Source organism: Echinops telfairi, unplaced genomic scaffold, assembly GCF_000313985.2.
Source record: "Echinops telfairi isolate 266 unplaced genomic scaffold, ASM31398v2 ScPeMD7_24;HRSCAF=84, whole genome shotgun sequence".
Taxonomy (NCBI): Eukaryota; Metazoa; Chordata; class Mammalia; order Afrosoricida; family Tenrecidae; genus Echinops; species Echinops telfairi.
In genome coordinates this window covers 3,727,290-3,733,572 of record NW_022103921.1, presented here as the reverse complement: position 1 = coordinate 3,733,572, position 6,283 = coordinate 3,727,290, and the positions used below count along the sequence as shown (strand labels likewise).

The 6,283-nt window shown below is 44.5% G+C and overlaps 1 pseudogene; it reads right to left on the bottom strand.

The window, feature by feature from the left end:
- The window catches only part of LOC101659565, a 7,921-nt pseudogene extending 5,294 nt beyond the window's left edge, over positions 1–2,627 (bottom strand).
- Positions 2,628–6,283: the final 3,656 nt, after the last annotated feature.

The following is a 6,283-nucleotide window of genomic DNA, read 5'->3' as shown; positions in this document are numbered from 1 at the left end:
GAGTGGAGACCCAAAGCCCATCTGTAGACAATTGGACATCCCCTCACAGAAGGGTCACAAGGAAGAGACAAACCAGTCACAGTGCAGTATAGCACCAATGAAACATACAACTTTCCTCTAGTTCTTTAATGATTCCTCCCTCATGACCCCAATTCTACCTTACAAATCCAGCTAGGCCAGAGCATGTACACGGGTACTGATAGAGCTGGAAACACAGGGAATCCAGGAAAGATAAACCCCTCAGGACCACCAGGAGGGGAAGAGAAAGGTGGAGGGGAAAAGGGAGGGACCAATCAATGATCTACATATAACCGCCTCCCAGGGGGATGGACAACAGAAAAGTGGGTGAAGAGAGACATTAGTCAGAGTAAGATGAAAAAATAATAATTTATAAATTATCAAGGGTTCATAAGGGAGAGAGAGTGGGGGAGGGAGGGGGAAAACGAGCTGATACCAGGGCTCAAGCAGAAAGACAATGTTTTGGAAATGATGATGACAACATATGTACAAATGTGCTTGACACAACGGATGGATGGATGGATTGTGATAAGAGCTGTACGAGCCCCCAACAAAATGATTTTTTAAAAAGAGAAAAAGCCAGTCACAAATGCAGCCCTGTCAGTATTCTCTCTTGAATTAGATTAATCAGTTAGCACTCACTTGGCACCCACTATGATCAGCATACTGTACTTGACTGCCAGGAATTGTAAAGGTAACAGTGGCACCCGGTGTTGCAGACGCTTATTCATGCCCCATGAAAACAAATATTTATTACGTTCTCACTTTGTGCCAGACACAAGGGAAAGAGCAACGAACACAGAGATTACAGCCCTGCCTGTTTTTGGAGCATGAGACGTGGGTGGGGAAGGACTGATAGGTAACAGATAATGCAGTAAATTATACTACGGGTCAGTTGGAATAGATGATCTAGAGAAACAATAGAGGGGCCTGGAGAGTGAATGGGAAGTAAGAGAGGGGAATGCTCCGCATGAAGGCCTGCCTGAGAGCCTGCGGTGGTGGCTGAGGAAGGCCTAAGGGGCCTCCGAAAAGGCAGACATAGGCCAAGGAGCATCATGAAAAACATGAAAGAAATTCAGGAGTCTGAGGCCAGAGCCCACTAAGGAGGAGGGTTGATGCTTCCAGCAGCACCCCAAGGGTCAAAGAAAGAGACCACAAATACCCCGGCTACAGACCTCAGCGCCCGAGGCTAACCACCGACCTGTGACCAACCAGCCAGCAAGGGGGCAACACACCGGGACCTAGAACTAGAATCTAAGCGAGCAAGCCAGGGAGCTCCCAGGAACCAGCAGGAAGCTTGGTGCCCCTCCTGCTCATTTCATAAGGACCCTTAAGCCACCCGACCTCCCCCTGCCCCACCTTCATGGAGAAGAGCCAGGGAAATCTGTGTGAGGATATGCACGTTCAAGAGAAACTGAACACTGCTTGAAGGGCTGTTCAGCGTGACCAGCTGTACACAGGACAGATCATTAATTTCCGCTTGCCACCAAGTAAGTTGGAATTCAGGGGGAAAACCAGATCGACGAGAGGATGTTCTGACCTACAGTCAGATGCATGACCCTTTGTGCCACTAGATCAACTAGAGATGGAGCGATTATATTTTCTTGGTGGTGGAGAACATGGAGAATGAGAAAAATTGCAAATGATGTAGCGTATTCATTATCTGGCACCTGTATGCTCCACCACATTCATGGGTATATTTGACACATATACAAATATCCTGTCAAATCTACATACATTCATAGGCATACTCTCATTCCTTTTCACAGACACACACACAGACACACACATAAAACTGGTTCTGCCTGCCATACCACCATTTAAGCATGCCTCTCAGAGATCCACTTTTACAGAATTGTGTGTATAACAGTATGTGCCTATGTGGCCTTTAATTCTCGCCAACCTCCCCATGTCTTGCCCTGCCTCCATCATTTTTTACCTCATCCAAGTTAACACCTATCTACTATCTAGCCTGTGGCTTTTCCTCCTCCGTGTCCCTTTCTACCCTAGCAGCCAACAAAGTATTTTTCTTTTAGTGCGGAAACCTTTTCTTGACTTTTTATAATAGTAGTCACATAAACAATATTTGTCCTTTTGTAATTGAATTCTTTGATTCAGCATGATGTTCTCCAGGTTCAGATTGATCACAATTAACATTGCATTGAGTGTATGTACCAAAGTTTATTTATCCATTCTTCCACTTAAGACCATGTAGCCTGGTGTTTCCATAGTCTTGATATTGTGAATAGTGCTGCCATGAATATGGGTGGGATCATGTATCTATTCGTGCCATGACTCTTACTTCTTATGAATATGTACCAAGGAGAGGGATTGCTGAATCATATGGTTTTTCTAATTCCAACTTTTTGAGGCATCGCCGTACCACTTTCCACAGTGGTTGCTCCACTTTACGGTCCCCCCTCAGAACATGAGGGGTCCAATCTCTGCACATCCTCACCAGCATAGGTTATTCTCTGGGCTTTTTTAAATCGTTGCTGTTAATGTTGGGGTGCAGTGCTACCTCATTGTTTTTTGGGTAATAATGGTGAGTACTTACTCATATATTTGTTGGCCCCCACGATGTCTTCGTTGGTGAACTGTCTGTTCATGCCCTCTGACCATTTTTTATTACGTTATTTGTCATTTTTGTAGTGGACTTGTTGAAGTTTTCTATATTACTCCTTGTTCAATATAGCGTTGTCAAAAAAATGTCCCAGTCTGATGCAATCTTTGAAGCACACACGTGAATAATTATCAGGAATTCTCAGTCATCTATCTTGTCTTCTGCTATTTGTCTTTGTTGTTGTTGTTGTTATATTTGATAGTGTATTTATGCCATGTATCGGAGCCCTTATTTGTCCCTACTTTTCATTCATTGATGGTCTTTATGGTTCCAGGATTTACATTTCAGTCTTTATTCCATCTTGAATTCATTCTTGTGTTTGGAATGTGATATGGGCCCTGCTTCATTCTGCTGCAGATGGAAATCCAGTTTTTCCAGCACCATTTGTTCAATCTTTTCCCCCATTGAATGTGTTTCGGCCTGTGGTAGTCACTTAATCTGGTGTCAATTTAAAGATTAAGAGTGTAGGGGTGGAGTCTAGTCTGTCAATCTGGAGATAGCCAATGAGACTTCTGTGTGGGCGGCCTTCTCCTGAGAATTCTGGGAAATCTGGTCATTCCTTCTTGAAGGCAGGAGAGACACACTTTCTCTCTACTACTCCCTGGGTGACATTGCCGCTGACAAGACCTCTGAAGCTGGAAGAGCTATGTAGAGACCCTGACAGTGCTGAGATGCTTACAATGCCACTAGATCCAAAGACTTTCTACCCACTGGCCTGTGATCGTCCTGCATTCGGCATCATTGCATGTGTTTCATGTGTCTGAAAAGGACTTTATGGATTGCTGTCGGACATATGAGCTAATATCAGACTTATGGACTTGATCTGGACTGGGCTGGGATGTTTTCTCAATGTTCAATTGCTCTTGTATATAAATCTCTTTCTTATACACATATGTGTGTCCATGGATTTGTTTCTCTAGCCTAGCCAGACTAACACATGGCCCTTTATCAAAGATCAGTTGTCTGTCGGTGCATTGATATATTTCTGGGCTCTCAATTACGTACCATTGGTCTATGTTTCTCTCATTCTCTCCCGAGTACCAGGCTGTTTTCACTTCGGTGGCTATGCATCGGGTTTTGAGATTGAGAAGTGAGGGGCCTCCTACTTCGTTATTCTTCTTTAGTAGTGCTTTGCTTATTCTGGTCCCTTTCCTATCAATAGAAAGTTGGTAATTCGTTTTCCCATCTCTTTAAAGAGTGATGCTGGAATATGGATCGGAATTGCATTACATTATATCTATAGATCATCATCACATTTTCACAATGTTAAGTTTTCCGATCCATAAGCATGGTATAGTTTTCAGCTCAGGATGTTTTGATATTTCTTTTTTTTTTTTTATTCCTTTTTTTTTTTTTTATATTTCTAAAGGATAATCTTGATAGATTTTCTCAAAGGATACAGGACAATCATGGGAGCCTATAAATACAGGACAATCATGGGAGCATGTAAATAAGTTTTAAGAAAATTGAAAATGGATGAGAAAAAGATAGAGAGTTAAGCCAAGGAAGTTTTTCCATCACAACAATGCACCTGTTCATTCTGGTGGATAGAAAGGGCCATCCTGTGGGGGAAAGGCTGTTTGCTCCTCAGGCAAACGGGACAGGACCAACACATCTTATGGGCCAAGGCTGTGGAAGAATGCTAACAGCTCATTCTGGGGAGCTGTTTGAAGTGGCTGTTTGTCTGTCTCTCGCCCTGGGAGAAATGGACAGTTTACCTCCCACTCACTGGCAAGGCCATAGAGAGCAGCCACTTCACTTTCCCAAGCCCCATTTCCCACCCCCCACCCTCCGTCTTTGAACAGCCTTAAGAATTATGAACTGCCTCTGTGTAAATCCTGGCATGAGCCAGCTGGCTATGTGATCTGATGGGTACATAGGCTCACTTCTAATAAAGCTCTGGACCCTGGGGTGTCTTACTGCAGGGACCCCCCCCCCAGCTCCAACTGCATCTATCCCTTTTCTTATCTATAAGTTTTCTACTTGCAGATTGCACCCCTCTCAAACCCGGTCGATTTATGAGATAAGAGCAGGTCTCTACTTTGTCTCACACTGTTCTGTGAGCATTTTGTGGGGTTTTGAACTGCTGACTACACATTGCGCTATGCCACCAAGGCTCCTTCAAGGAAGGGCTAGGGAGATGGAAGGAAACACCCTTCAGGGCTAGGGAGATAGAAGATAACATCGATTCACAATAGCTTCACAGTTTGATATATTTGTTTCATAAAGATGCCTATGATTTGCAGCAATATGTTTTACTGCCCCACTACCCTCCATGTTAAATAATAATGAATATGTACCAGGTACAAACCTTTAAAAATCAATAGGAAATTTTTCGTAGTGGTCTAACCACAGAAATTCTCCAAAAAAGAACAACTTGACAATTTAAAATGTTCCTGGCTCACCATACCAGATGCCCTAACAAATGGGTGTTACCGATAAATGCAACGATAGAAATGACTCTGCTTTAAACAAGCCTCCTTTGCATGAAGGCAAACCAGAGACCCAAACATTCTAATTTCCTTGTAAAATCCCTTGACTGCTTTTTAAAAGCCCTGTCCTAGAATTGTTTAAATGAGCTCCTTTTGGCTCTGGTTCCATAAACCCTGAAAGCTCTTCTTGACCTGTTGATCAAAGTTTCTTTTGGGCATTGGTAAGTAATAAGGTGATGTGGAGCCCCCGGTAGCAGCAACAATGCAGTGTATGGCTGCTGAAATGCTGGCAGTTGGAATCCCCCAGCCATTCCCAGGGGCAAGCTGTGGCAGTCTGCTCCTGTAGAGGTTACAGGCTGAGGAACCCTATGGTGGTCCTTTGGCCCTGTCATACGTCATCACTGTAAGTCTGAATCTGGGCACACAACAACACTACTCATGAAAAAGGGTAAGGAGGCAAGGTCATCGATAGAAAGAGGAACAACAAACTAAGAGGCCAATACAGTGCCAGATTCATGGGGGTGGGGCGGGGGGCCGGGGGCGTTGGGAGCTTGTCAGTAGTGTTAGAGAAGTCATGGTTACCTAAGCATTCCATGGGGGGTAATGTATGACCTCGTGTGACTTCACAAGGGAGAAGGTGAATCAAACTCAACATCAGGTCAAGGCAGAAGTTAGACACGCTGCCACCTTCAAACTTGCCACCAACTGTTCATTCCTTCCAAGTCACTATCTCCCTACTGGGTTCATTATTTCATTCCAAGGGTTACATAAGCCCCACAAACAATATTGATGATTGTGGGTTTTATTAGGGAAGTTGACGGAGTATAATTCAGGATCGGAAATGCTCCGGCTACAGCTCACAATTGCCTCTTGTCCGTGGTACCTGAAGGCTAGCCTCTCTCTGATCCCTTGGCCTCTGCCTTCTATGGGCAAGTACTACAAAGCTCCCATTAGCACTGCCAGTCAATGCCCCAAGGGCATCATCACCCTATTCGGACAAAGCCTCAGCTTGTTGGTACTCAATTCTAGGTCCGTGAGCAACCAACCCTGGCTCCGCCTTAATTACAGAAATGCCAGGGAGAACTGCCAGCAAGCGTGCTCAGGCAAGACACTCAGCTTTCTGCCCCTGGGGGCCAGGAAGCCCCCATTCTGTCTCTTTGGAAGCATGCTGCCTTTCCTGCAACTGCTTCTGCCCCGCTTCTCTGGTGTC